The sequence below is a fragment of the Tupaia chinensis genome, unplaced genomic scaffold, assembly GCF_000334495.1.
Source record: "Tupaia chinensis unplaced genomic scaffold, TupChi_1.0 Scaffold145147_1, whole genome shotgun sequence".
In the NCBI taxonomy this organism is placed as follows: domain Eukaryota; kingdom Metazoa; phylum Chordata; class Mammalia; order Scandentia; family Tupaiidae; genus Tupaia; species Tupaia belangeri.
The window spans coordinates 1,091,597-1,103,539 of NW_006205007.1; the positions used below are offsets into that span (position 1 = coordinate 1,091,597).

At 35.8% G+C, this 11,943-nt stretch overlaps 1 protein-coding gene across 1 annotated transcript in view; it reads right to left on the minus strand.

Annotated features, from left to right (window-relative positions):
* The window catches only part of LOC102502675 (brain-specific angiogenesis inhibitor 1-associated protein 2-like protein 1), a 42,666-nt gene that overhangs the window by 11,691 nt on the left and 19,032 nt on the right, over positions 1-11,943 (minus strand).

Genomic DNA, 11,943 nt, shown 5'->3' on the forward strand with positions numbered 1-11,943 from the left:
AAAAAATGAGGTAAGAAGTGACTTATTAAAACAAGTGTCAAACAATAACACTAGTTAAGGTTTAGTTCAGAAAGAATTATAAAGACATCTAGCTTAATAGCTTATGAAAGTTGCTCACTTCAGTAAGAAAAAAGTCCACCTTTGAAAAGAATATTTAAAAATATTTTTCCAATGTTAATTTAAATCATTAATGTCCATTTAATTTTCCACACTAAATATAGTATTTACGAGACCAAGCAGAAACAGGAAGGACTCACCTGTAAAACAGAGAGAATGCTAGATTTTTTTTTAAAGTACAGTAAAGGATACTTTCTACATAGATATCAACTTAATTCACATTATCAAAATGTGATACTTTAATTCTCACCTTTCCTCCTACTGGGATAGGCATCTTGCTCCATTCTTCTTCATGCTTTTAGAAGAATGCAAGCATATCACAAGATTATTAGCCAGAGTCCTAAAGAAATCATCCCTCTGAATAAGAGAATCTTTTAGTCTCAAAGTTGATTCAGACTGTTAATTCTGAATCTGAATTAAGTCATCTAAAAGTACATACTCATAATCACTTCAAATTCTCTAGACAGTAACAAAAACTAAATGATCTCTTTCAAACAATCTGTAAGCAAAACACAGGAATCCACTGGTGCTCATGCATTTCCCTGTCTCTCTAAAATTACAACCTCCAAGCATTCTGATTTTGTCCCAGTAATGTAAATTCAAAGGCCTGGTTTCTTGCCTTTGGCATTAATTTGGGAGATGACTCAAACAACTTCTCTAATGTATATACCTTTCTAAAATGGCACAAAGCAGATTTAAATGGGTTCAATTTCAAAGCTGAGCAAAAAAGATTAAATGTTCATACTACAGATTGAACATCTAAAGAGATTTTAGGGTAAGTTCCCTTTAAAAATTCTGCCCTTAAGAGATAGTTTACTTTTCATCAGACATTTATATTTTCATTTCATTTTTGCTACTTTCACAGAGCATTCTGAAACTATTTCTCCTTTGTGGTTGCACTTTAACACTAGATCTAATAGCAGAAACCACTTTTTTCCCCTTATCTTAAATATGAGCACAATACGAATAATTTTATTTCTTTCCTATTGTGGATGTTCAGTCCAAATGTCTATAAGCAGATTTCCAAGTTATCTCTCCCATATTTAGATTCAAACAACTCACTTGTCATATATACAGATTTAAAAATTTTGTCCACAAATCCTTTACAGAAGACTATTACATCTCATTCTGAATGACTGCAATTTATTGGAACAGAAAGTAATAAAATGACATATATTTGCATATACACTGAAAATTATATAATCTGAAAATTCTATTTTATCAGAAATTCAGTAAAACATTATATCACATTACCACTACTGGAACTACTAAACATAGCTTTTTCATAAAATGCTGAAAAGAAGTGTTTGTAGACAATAACGTTTAAATTTTGAATAATACTAGCCATAGTTTAGCATCTAATCCTTTGCTGTAAGTAAAGATCACAATTTCTTTCAAAGTGGTTTAATAAAATCAGTGAAGACAAAAAAAAAAGAGAGAGAGAGAGAAAAGGAGAAAGTAAGGAAAGTAGAATAAAATAATGGTAAAAGAGAGAAATAATGAATTCTCTCCTGGCTTAATTGTGTAAGAATAATACTTGTTTTCCAAGTGAAGCTTCCTGGAGTTAATGCAGAACAGAGAAACAAAAATATTTTATATACAAATATCCTTTAGGCTGATGCTGTGAAGTGAAAAATAAAGGTAACTTGAATAGAAACTGTAATTCTGACCAACCACAGAATTATAGACTGCCTCACCTATATTAAAAAGCCTGGGTCGGGGTCGGGGGGGGCACATGTGGTGTACTGGTTAAGGCACTGGACTCCCACTCAGCCAACCATGGTTTGAGTCCCAGACCCAGCAGCTTGAAACTCACATTGGGAGTATGTGTGTGCATGACCAAACTCTTGAGAGGGGAATAAAAGAGAAGGGATTGCAGTGTGGCTATCCCTCCAGGTATGTGTGTGTGTGTGTGTGTGTCTCCAGCAAGTGCACACGCCCTATAGGAAAAATCTCTAAAAAAAAAAAAAAAAAAACCAAAAGCATGGGTCAGCTCTGTGGCTTGGAGGTTAAGGTAGCTGATCCTACATGGCTGACCATGTGGTTTGAGTCCTGGATCCTGCAGCTTGAAAATCACATCATGCACAAATGTGCCCAAAAAATCTTGAGAGGAGGGAGCGATAGAACTGATGGCATTGCAGCATGACCATCTCCATAGGGGTGTGTGGATGGGTAGTTTCCCTCTCTCTCCTTTCCCTCTCTCTCTCTGTCTTTTTGTCTCTCTCTGGCAAGTGCATGCATCCTTAGAAAGATATGTTAAAGAATAAAAGCATTTACTGGGCCAGCCCCCATAACAGTGGTTAAGTGAGCTGGATCCCATATGAGCAATAACAATTCAAATTCTACCCCAGAGGCTTGCAAGACATGCTGGACACATGTGCATGTGTGCCCAAACTCCTGACAGAATGGAGAAACAACGGGGAAGAGATTGTAGTGTACCACCTTCCACTGAGGGTGCTTTCTCAATTTCTCTCTCTCTCCTCTACACCCCCATTCACCTGCAAGTGCAGGTGCCCTGTGGAAATAAAAGGAAACTACCTGTTGATTTACTTGTTTCCTCCATTATTTAACAACTTTTTAGAAGACAAAAAGTCTCTAATATTCTATATCCCTAAAGATAAGCACAGTGCCTGACATACAAGCGTCCTTAATCAATAAATTTGGATTAACAATACTAGTGTGATTAGGGCTTTGTTGATGGGATGAAATAAAATGAATCAATAGTTAAACCCATAAGTTTTCATTTAGAACACAATTTATTAGCTTATATTTACTGATCTTACTAAGGGGTCAATAAGTTCATCATCCTTAAATTTACTAATATGCATAATGAAAAAAAGTTATTTAATCAAGTAATATTATCACCTCATATTTGGCTGTTGTTCCACACAGTTCACTAACATGACATTCTAGGTCTTTACCCTCATCTTCCCTGTGCCCTCTCCTTCCTTCTGCCTTTCCATGTTTTCTCCAGCTCCCCACCTGAAACATGGTCCTGATGAGTAGAATTCTGACAGCTGATTGAGGGCCTTAAGAAAAGGGCCAAGATGGGACAAGCAGTTGGCATAATGTCTATGTTGCTGGACTCCCATGTAGCGACTATGGTTTGAGTGCCGGACCTGGTGGCATAAACTCACACCGTGTGCGTGCGTGGAGAATGGAGGAGGAGAAGGGATTGTGGCGTGGCCACCTCCCACCCTCCCCATGTGGTGATTTCTCACTTTTTGTCTCTCTGTCTCTCTCTGTCTTTCTGGCGAGTGCATGCGCCCTATAACAAACAAAAACAAACAAAAAAATTCTCCAAAAAAAAAAAAAGCAAGAGAATCAGAGACCTCTACATTGATGTTTTTAAGCCACTGAACCAGCAATCAGCTACCTTCACTCTTCTTATTAAAAGAGGAAAAAAACGCTCTTCTGCATTTTAGTCACTACGACTAATAGTCATATTAGTTATATTAATCCTGTTCTGGGTTTTTTTGTTGTTGTTGTTGTTGTTTTTTTTTTTTTGAGAGTTTTTTTTTCTATAGTGCACGTGCACTCACCAGAAAGACAGAGAGCGACAGAGAGACAGAAAGTGAGAAATCACCCCTCAGGGTGCATGACCAAGCTGCAACCCCTTCTCTTCCATTCTCCTCTTGGGATCTTGGGCACGCATGCACACGAGTTGGTGTGAGTTTAAGCCACAGTGTCTGGGACACTAAACACAGCTGACTGCATGGGAGTCCAGTGACATAGCCATTATGCCAACTGCTGGTCCCGTATTAATCATATTCTCAACTAATAGAATAGTCAACCACCTGATATTATTCAAAATGCTTTGAGCCATCCCTATTGCCTACATTCCTACTTCACCACATTCCTTCTGCCTCCCCTTACACGCACTGACATGGCACAGGACACAAATACATGGACCCAGGCCCCATTCATCAGTTGGTCAAAGCCTGAAATTTCAGTTTGAGACTTAGGTTTTTTGTTTTTGTTTTTGTTTTTGTTTTTTGAGAGGTTTTCGCTATAGGGCGCATGCACTCACCAGACAGAGAGAGACATAGAGACAGAAAGCGAGAAATCACCCCCCAGGGGGGATGGTCACGCCGCAATCCCTTCTCCTCCATTCTCCTCTTGGGATCTTGGGCACACATGCACACGTGCCTGGCATGAGTTTTAAGCCACCGGGTCCGGGATGCGAACCGCGGTCGACTACATGGGAGTCCAGCGACATAGCCATTACGCTAACTGCTGGTTCCCGAGACTCAGTTTTTTAAATGTCAGTCTTTGATGTCTTTCAAAATATGAATGACTTTAGAACTAGCAAAACTTAAACCTTAAGACATTCATCCTTTCAACAAACCTTTATAGCTTGTTTGTAATGTCTGGCACTTTGCTAAGGAAAAAGTAAGACACAATCACTGCCTCAATGAACTTACACTCCAGTGATAAAGTCATTCTTGAAAACTAACACTAAAATAGTCTAGGTACCTGGAAAGAAGTCCAGGTACCTGGAAAGAAGTGTGGACTTGTGTTATTGAGGTTCAAGGGAGGTAACCCATTATGGCAGATAAGGGAAGATTTACCAGACAAGCTTCCATTTCAGTTGAATGATTAGAACTAGTAAGAGTGTGCTCTTTATATGCCTAGGTGGTTGAGAAAGGGGTGATTGCAAGGGAAGGAAAAGAAGAAAGAGGTCAGTAAGAGGAAATTCTAGACACTGTAACTATGACAAGAGTGGAAAACAAAAATACCTCAGCCTGACTGACCCAAAGGGTATCCATAAAGATGCTGTAGAAGAGAGAAGGAAGGGTCTTGTATACAATTTTATGAGTTTAAACTTAATTCTGAAATTTCATAAAGGCCATTCTGATTCATCTTATGATATGATGAGATTTGCTCTCTTTTCTGCCCAGTAATGTGTAAAAATAAATACAGGAAAATAAGGCAGAAGATAAGGAGTCCTAAGGAAGTTATACCAGAAATCCAAGTAAAAAGTGAGCAAGACTTATGTCTATAGCACAGGACATAACAGTACAGATGGTAAAAGGGCAATTATTGGGAAATATTTATGAGATCCCATGGACAGGGCTTGATAACTGAGACTGAAAAGTGTAGAAGCAGAGGACTTAAAGAATGCTGGCTAGGTTCCTCCCTTGAACAATAATACTTATAACTATCCATGCTAAAGTGTTTTTTAAATGTTTTTAGAGAGAGAGATTTTTTGCTATAGGGCACATGAGCTCACCAGAGAGAAAAAGAGATGAAAGTGAGAAGTCACCCCCCCGGGGGAGATGGCCACGCCACTATCGCTTCTCCTCTAGTCTCCTTTCAGGATTTTGCCACACACGCACAATCACCTGGCATGAGTTTTAAGCCACTAGTCTGGGACTCCAACCTCAGTTGACTACATGGGAGTCCAGCTACGTAACGCCATCTGCTGGTCCCCATGCTAAAGTTTTAATCAATACCAAACAAATGGAAAAGCTGAAGATTTAAAGACAAGCCATTGACTCCAAAGCCTGACAGATAAAAAAGCCCTGTTTCCCAACACCAGGCCACTGACATTGCCACAAGCCAAAATTAGGAATAAGTATTTTGGTAATGAATAACATAAAATAGAGTCACCTCATTATTTTTCCATTTTTCCACATTCTATACAAAGATAGAATGTTAACATAAAAATTTTCACTGTATTCCCAAAATCTTCAACTTTCTATAAGTGAAATACTTCCTGATGGCTATATTAGAGGTTTATAAATAGTACATGAACAGATCAATGGTATGAAATACCATAATGGGGACTGAGCTATCCCTGAACTGGGTTAAATATAAGTGATCAGCTTCAGAAGAGCTCTTCTGAAAAATAACAAATATGCTAGTGCCAATGGTATTGCAGTATGTTCTCACTTCCTTGCCTTCTCTCATCAAGTCTGAATTTCCAGTCATTAGTCATTTTGGAATGTGGGATTCTCTCAAATAAGGTTTCAACCTCACACCCTCATAATTTCACCTTTCCATAGCTGAAATAATTTGAAGCATCCATGTAATAGCCAACACTAGAAAGGTGTAAATAACCGGCCCCAGGCAGTTGGTGATTAGGATTGTTTGTCTAAAACTGTCCTTAGGTCAGCCAGCAGGATGCTGTTCTTCTAACCTCTTCCTATTCTGGTTTTTGTTTTTTGCCATTTGCTGATTCCTCACAGGATGTGAATTTGACTGTAGTGTCCCAGAACTACAAAAAACTTTTAGAATTCATCAAGACAATACAGTATAGTCCATATTTCATTCACCTTTAATTTTCAGATGAAGTCTATTGATACTGTTCATAAAAGATTATGTTTATAACTGCGTGTTTTATATCTGCATGTTAATAATTAATTCCTTGTCCCTCAGAAGATGACTTCTCAGTCATAGATACATGGCTTGGTATTTTTCCCCTCGTGTTTCCTCAGAGTTACACTACCGAGACAAAAGAAACAGCTCATTCATGCCAAGAAGAATGGAGGAAATCCTTGACTGTCTGAACCTGTTAATCTCCTAAAACATCAGATATTTGAAACTGCTTCAGCTGATCTCTAATCCATTACAACCATATGGACAAAAAACACAGACACTGAAAATTGTAATACTGCACTGTTTATATTGCGTATTTTGTTCACTAATCTGATGAGTTATTTTCAAAGGTATCACTGATTCAGCTAACAGTCATTGGCTGTCAAAAAAAGGCATATTTTTCTTCTAATAAAGTGACACAGTATGAAATATATCTTTGAACATAGGTTGCTATTTAAGTTGTAGAACTCACACCTAAGGAAGCAATACCATTAATTGGAAACCGTCTTAAGAATGATCACAGTCTGATGTAACAATAGAATATCCAGTTAGGTTTTCTGAATGAGTGGAATAAAGAAAACAATGTAAATTTTCTACTCAGTCCAAGCAAATCATTAAGTAGTAGTAATGCTGCTAGCCATAATAGAAATGCTGCCACTCTGAAAGTTTCTCATTTTTGTAAGATTTTTAAATATATATACACATATATACATATATAATAACTTTTTATATAGTTTTATATATATAACTTTATATAAAAGTTATTTATATAAATAACATATATATATATATATAGTTCTAAACACTATAGTGTCTTTTTATTCAATTACTTAAAGATAATTATTATCACACTTCCAAAAATTCCTTCAAGCCTGAATCATTTGGAAGGAGAATGAAAGTTTGACTTTTTTTGGACAGAAGGAAACTGTTTCCCTCCATTTGGACTCACCAATCCACATATCTTACCTGACAGAGAGTCTCTTACTATACAGGTATAAATGTGTATCTTTCCCACAGACTATATGTTTGGGTTTTTCATCAGTGCCAGAAAAGGAACACTCAGTGTTTTACCCTAAAAGTCAAATTTAAATTTAAGCAAATAGAAATGAGGAGGATGGTAACCCCCAACCCTCAGCCAGAGCAGTTGAATAAATCCTGGAAATCAATGAAATCACTTCATGGTTCCCTATTTAATTACTGCCAAATTCAATACCTTAGACTTAACTATTCTGATTAAAAACAAACAAACAAACAAACAAACAAAAAAACAGCCTATTCTCCTGCCAAAGAAAGCTGGACATATAGAGGTATGTAACTTGAAAATCAATTAAAGAAAGATTGCTAAATACCACATAGTTTATGTATTTATCACAGGGGCAACACTACTATAAACTCATGCACATACATTAAAATATAGACAACCTCATTTTAAAAGATACAGGTATTAAACATGTTCAAAGATACAACAATTTTTTTTACTTTTTCTTTTTAGTTTTGCTATGGGACACATAGGCTTGCTGGAGAGAGACAGAGAGAAAGTGAGAAATCACACTGCCAGGGTTGGAGGGGAGAAAGTCATGCCACAATTCCTTCTTTTCCATTCTCATCTCAGGATTTTGGGCATGTATGCATATGTACTTGAAGGGTTTTTCAAGTCACAAGGTTCAGGAAACAGTGCAGTCAGCCATGTAGGATCCATCACCTTAACAATCACACAACCAACTGACCCATCAAGTTAGAACAATTTCTATACTTTGATGCTTTTAATTGACCTTTCCTAATTTAATGGTTGAATCTTCTGGTCCTTCTTAAAGACAATGATTACCAAGGGTATGGCCTCCTGAAGCATTCCTAGGGATTGAATATAAAAATGAGCAGGATCTACTGGGTTTCAGCTGGAAGTGAAGACCTGGTCAGCAGCAAATATTACTTCTCCCCTCACTCCTTTTCCAATGTATCTGTATCCATCAAGAAATCAGTTCCAAGTGCTCAGTTCAAAACAAAAAAAGAACTTTAAATATTTATTCAGAAGCAATGAATGTATCAAGTTAGAGTTTTGCTAAATGAGCAAATCCCTTTCTCGTTATGGAATATTTATTGTCCCAGCTCAATAGACAAGGTCCTGTGCCAGACCCTGTAGAAGCTATAAAAATAAATATGCATGTAGGAACTTAGATCTAACTGGGGAATAATGCAAATATCTGCAATAAAGTGATACTCAAGCTTTAACTCTCCAATTAAATATTACTTTTTCAAAAGGGTTTCCTATTCCTAAGTCTAAATGGGTCTCCCTTGTTAGGCTTTCTCTTAACCTACATTTCTTTTTCTTTGTGACACTTGTCATAATACACTATTATATATTTACTTCATTTTATTTGTTTCATATGCCTCCCTGCCTCCCCATACTTAATTGTAAGTTTCAAGAAAGCAGGTTTTTTTTTTTTTTCCTTTTTCCTGTTGTTAGAATTCAACATGATGGTTGGCACTGTGAAAAGAAAAAAAAATTAATGAATGAATGCAAAAACTTCATTCAATTACCAAAAATGAAGTACAATAAAGTGCAATTAATTAGTCTGAGGAGCCTTTGGAAAAGTCCATTGAGGAAGAAAATTTTATAAAACTAGTATTTTAATATTTGAAATGAGAGGAAAAGTATGAATACCCCTTGGCTAAAGGAAAGATGTGAGCAAAAATGTGAGAAAATGGGAAAGTGCAAAGCATATTTGGGGAGTGGTGGGTCATTTTTCAATAATATAGTTCATATGAGAAGAAGTAAAGGTAAATCTGAAGAGAGGAAAGGAATTATTTTAGAGGTTCAACTTGATATACTAAGAATTTTGGCACTTGGTTTTATAATGCTTACTCATAAAGTGTCGATTCTACATGACGTTCTGTTTCCTCATATCAAAAATAGCAAAAGCAATGCTAAAAATAAATAAATAAACAAACAGAATTTAACAAATTGATTTGGGGACTAATGTACATGTTACTTCTCATGTTCAAAATTAAACCAAAATTCTTCATTATTGTCCATTTTGACTTCTAAAAAGTCTAATATTTAAATTAAAACAATGAAAGGTAGAACACTGCTTGAATTGTGCTATTCTTCTTGGTCATTGTTTTCTTCAGCTGACATTTTATAAATTCTTAGACTCTAGAGTAGAATATGGTACACCAGGATTGAATAGTTTTACAACCAGCTTCCATAGCTGAGTTTATATGTTTTGTGTACTCGAATGAGTATTGCAAAAATATAAGGGAGTCTTCAAGAAGCTCTTGTAAATCACATATTACTGGGTCATCAAGGAAGTCATGACACAGTTTTGAATAGAAAAACAGAAAAAATACTTCAAGACTTTCCTGACAACCTAGTATTAAGAAAGTATGCACGTTGGAGTCTCAATACTAATTTCTGACAAAATGGGCTTTAAAACAAAAACTGTTCGAAGAGACAAAGAAGGACACTATATTGTAGTAAAAGGGTTAATCGATAAAGAAGATATAATGCTTATTAATATCTATGCACCTAACACAGGAGCACCCAAATATGTGAAGAAAAGACTGCTAGATCTAAAAGGGGAGATAGACTGCAACACACTAATTGTTGGATACCTCAACACTGCACTATTCCCTCTGAACAGATCATCTAGACAAAAAATAGGTAAAGAGATAAAGGATCTAAATGATACTATAAATGAAATGGACTTAACAGACATCTATAGAACTTTCCATCTAAAAACCTTGAGATACACTTTTTTTTCTCACTGCCACATGGAACCTTCTCGAAGATTGAACACATCACAGAGCACAAAGCAAGCCTCTACAGATTCAAAGGCATAGAAACTATACCCAGCATCTTCTCCAACCATGATGGAATTAAACTTGAGTTTAATTTCAAGAGAAATCCTCAACAATACTCAAATACCTGGAAAATAAATAATCTACTCCTGAATGACTCCACAACTACTGAAGAAACAAAGACTGAAATCAAAAGGTTCATGGAAGCCAATGACAGAACACAAGTTTCCATAATCTTTGGAACACTGCTAAAGCAGTCATAAGAGGGAAGTTCACAGCAATTAGTGCACAAAAGGGGAACATGGAAAGAAGGCAAATGGATCACCTAACATCATGCCTCACAGAATTGAAAAAGCAACAGCAGAAAGATCCAAAAACACTCCAGGAGAAAGGAAATAATAAAGATACAAGCAGAAAAAACATTTGGGGGAAGGGCAGGAAGCCAAAGCATTAATGGAACAAAGAGGTGTGGTATTATCTGTTGAAGATATTTTGCAGTTTTATCAACAGTACTTGGGAGAAATGTTCACCTGTTGAAATATCCATTTTGTAAGACAAATAATAATGTGATCGAATATATGGAAGAAAATGAAATGGAAAACAAATTTTAAAAAATAAAGGGAAAAAAATTCCAGGATGTATTCAAGTAAAGTGAATGTTTTTCCATTTAATGAAATGATGAGTTTGTTATAAAGGTAATTATTATAAAGTAGATGATGATACTTTGTTTCTAAAGTTAGTAATAATTATTGAAAGTGGTTTATTAGGTTCTTTTTAAAATAAATGTAAATAAGCTACAACATGCATGTTTTCTTTGAGCGCGAAGACTGCTGCAAAGTTATTGCAGGGTATTCACATAAGGAGAAAGTAGATATAATATTTTTAATTTGTAATAAAAATACATGTAATATGTTCTACAAAAAATATTATTGAATGTAACTATCTTAAATAGTTATCATTTCTAGGATGCTTCTTCAGCTTTCTCTGCCCTCAAGAAAATCAAATAAATTAGACTAGACCGAGCATTAAAAAAAAAAAAAGAAATAGAAAATAAATGAACTATACAGAAAAAAATGAAAGTAAAATCTGGTTCTTTGAAAAGATAAACAAAATAAATTCACCACTAGCAAGACTTATTAAGAAGAGAGAAATGAACCAGGTGAATCAGATCTGCAATGAAGCAGGCAAAATAACAACAGACATAGTAGAAATACAAAACATTATTAGAGGATACTATGAACATCTGTATGCCAAGAAACAAGATAATCTAGATGAGATGGACAAATTCCTGGGCACGTGTAATCTACCTAGATTGAGCCAGGATGATATAGAAAGTCTGAATAGGTCCATAACAAGCCAGGAGATCGAATCAGTTATAAATAACCTCCCTACAAAGAAAAGCCCTGGCCCTAATAGATTCACCTCTGAATTCTAAATAGCTTTCAAAGAAGAGTTAACCCCCATTCTGCTCAAGTTATTTCTAAAGATCCAAAAGGGTGAATCTCTCCCTAATTCATTCTATGAAGCTTCTATCACCCTTATCCTTAAAACAGATAAGGACAGGACAAGGAAGGAAAACTATAGACCAATATCCCTGATGAATATAGACACAAAGATTCTCAACAAGATACTAGAAAATCGTATACAACAACTTATAAAAAAGACTATACATCATGGGACCAGCAGTTAGTGTAATGGCTATGTTGC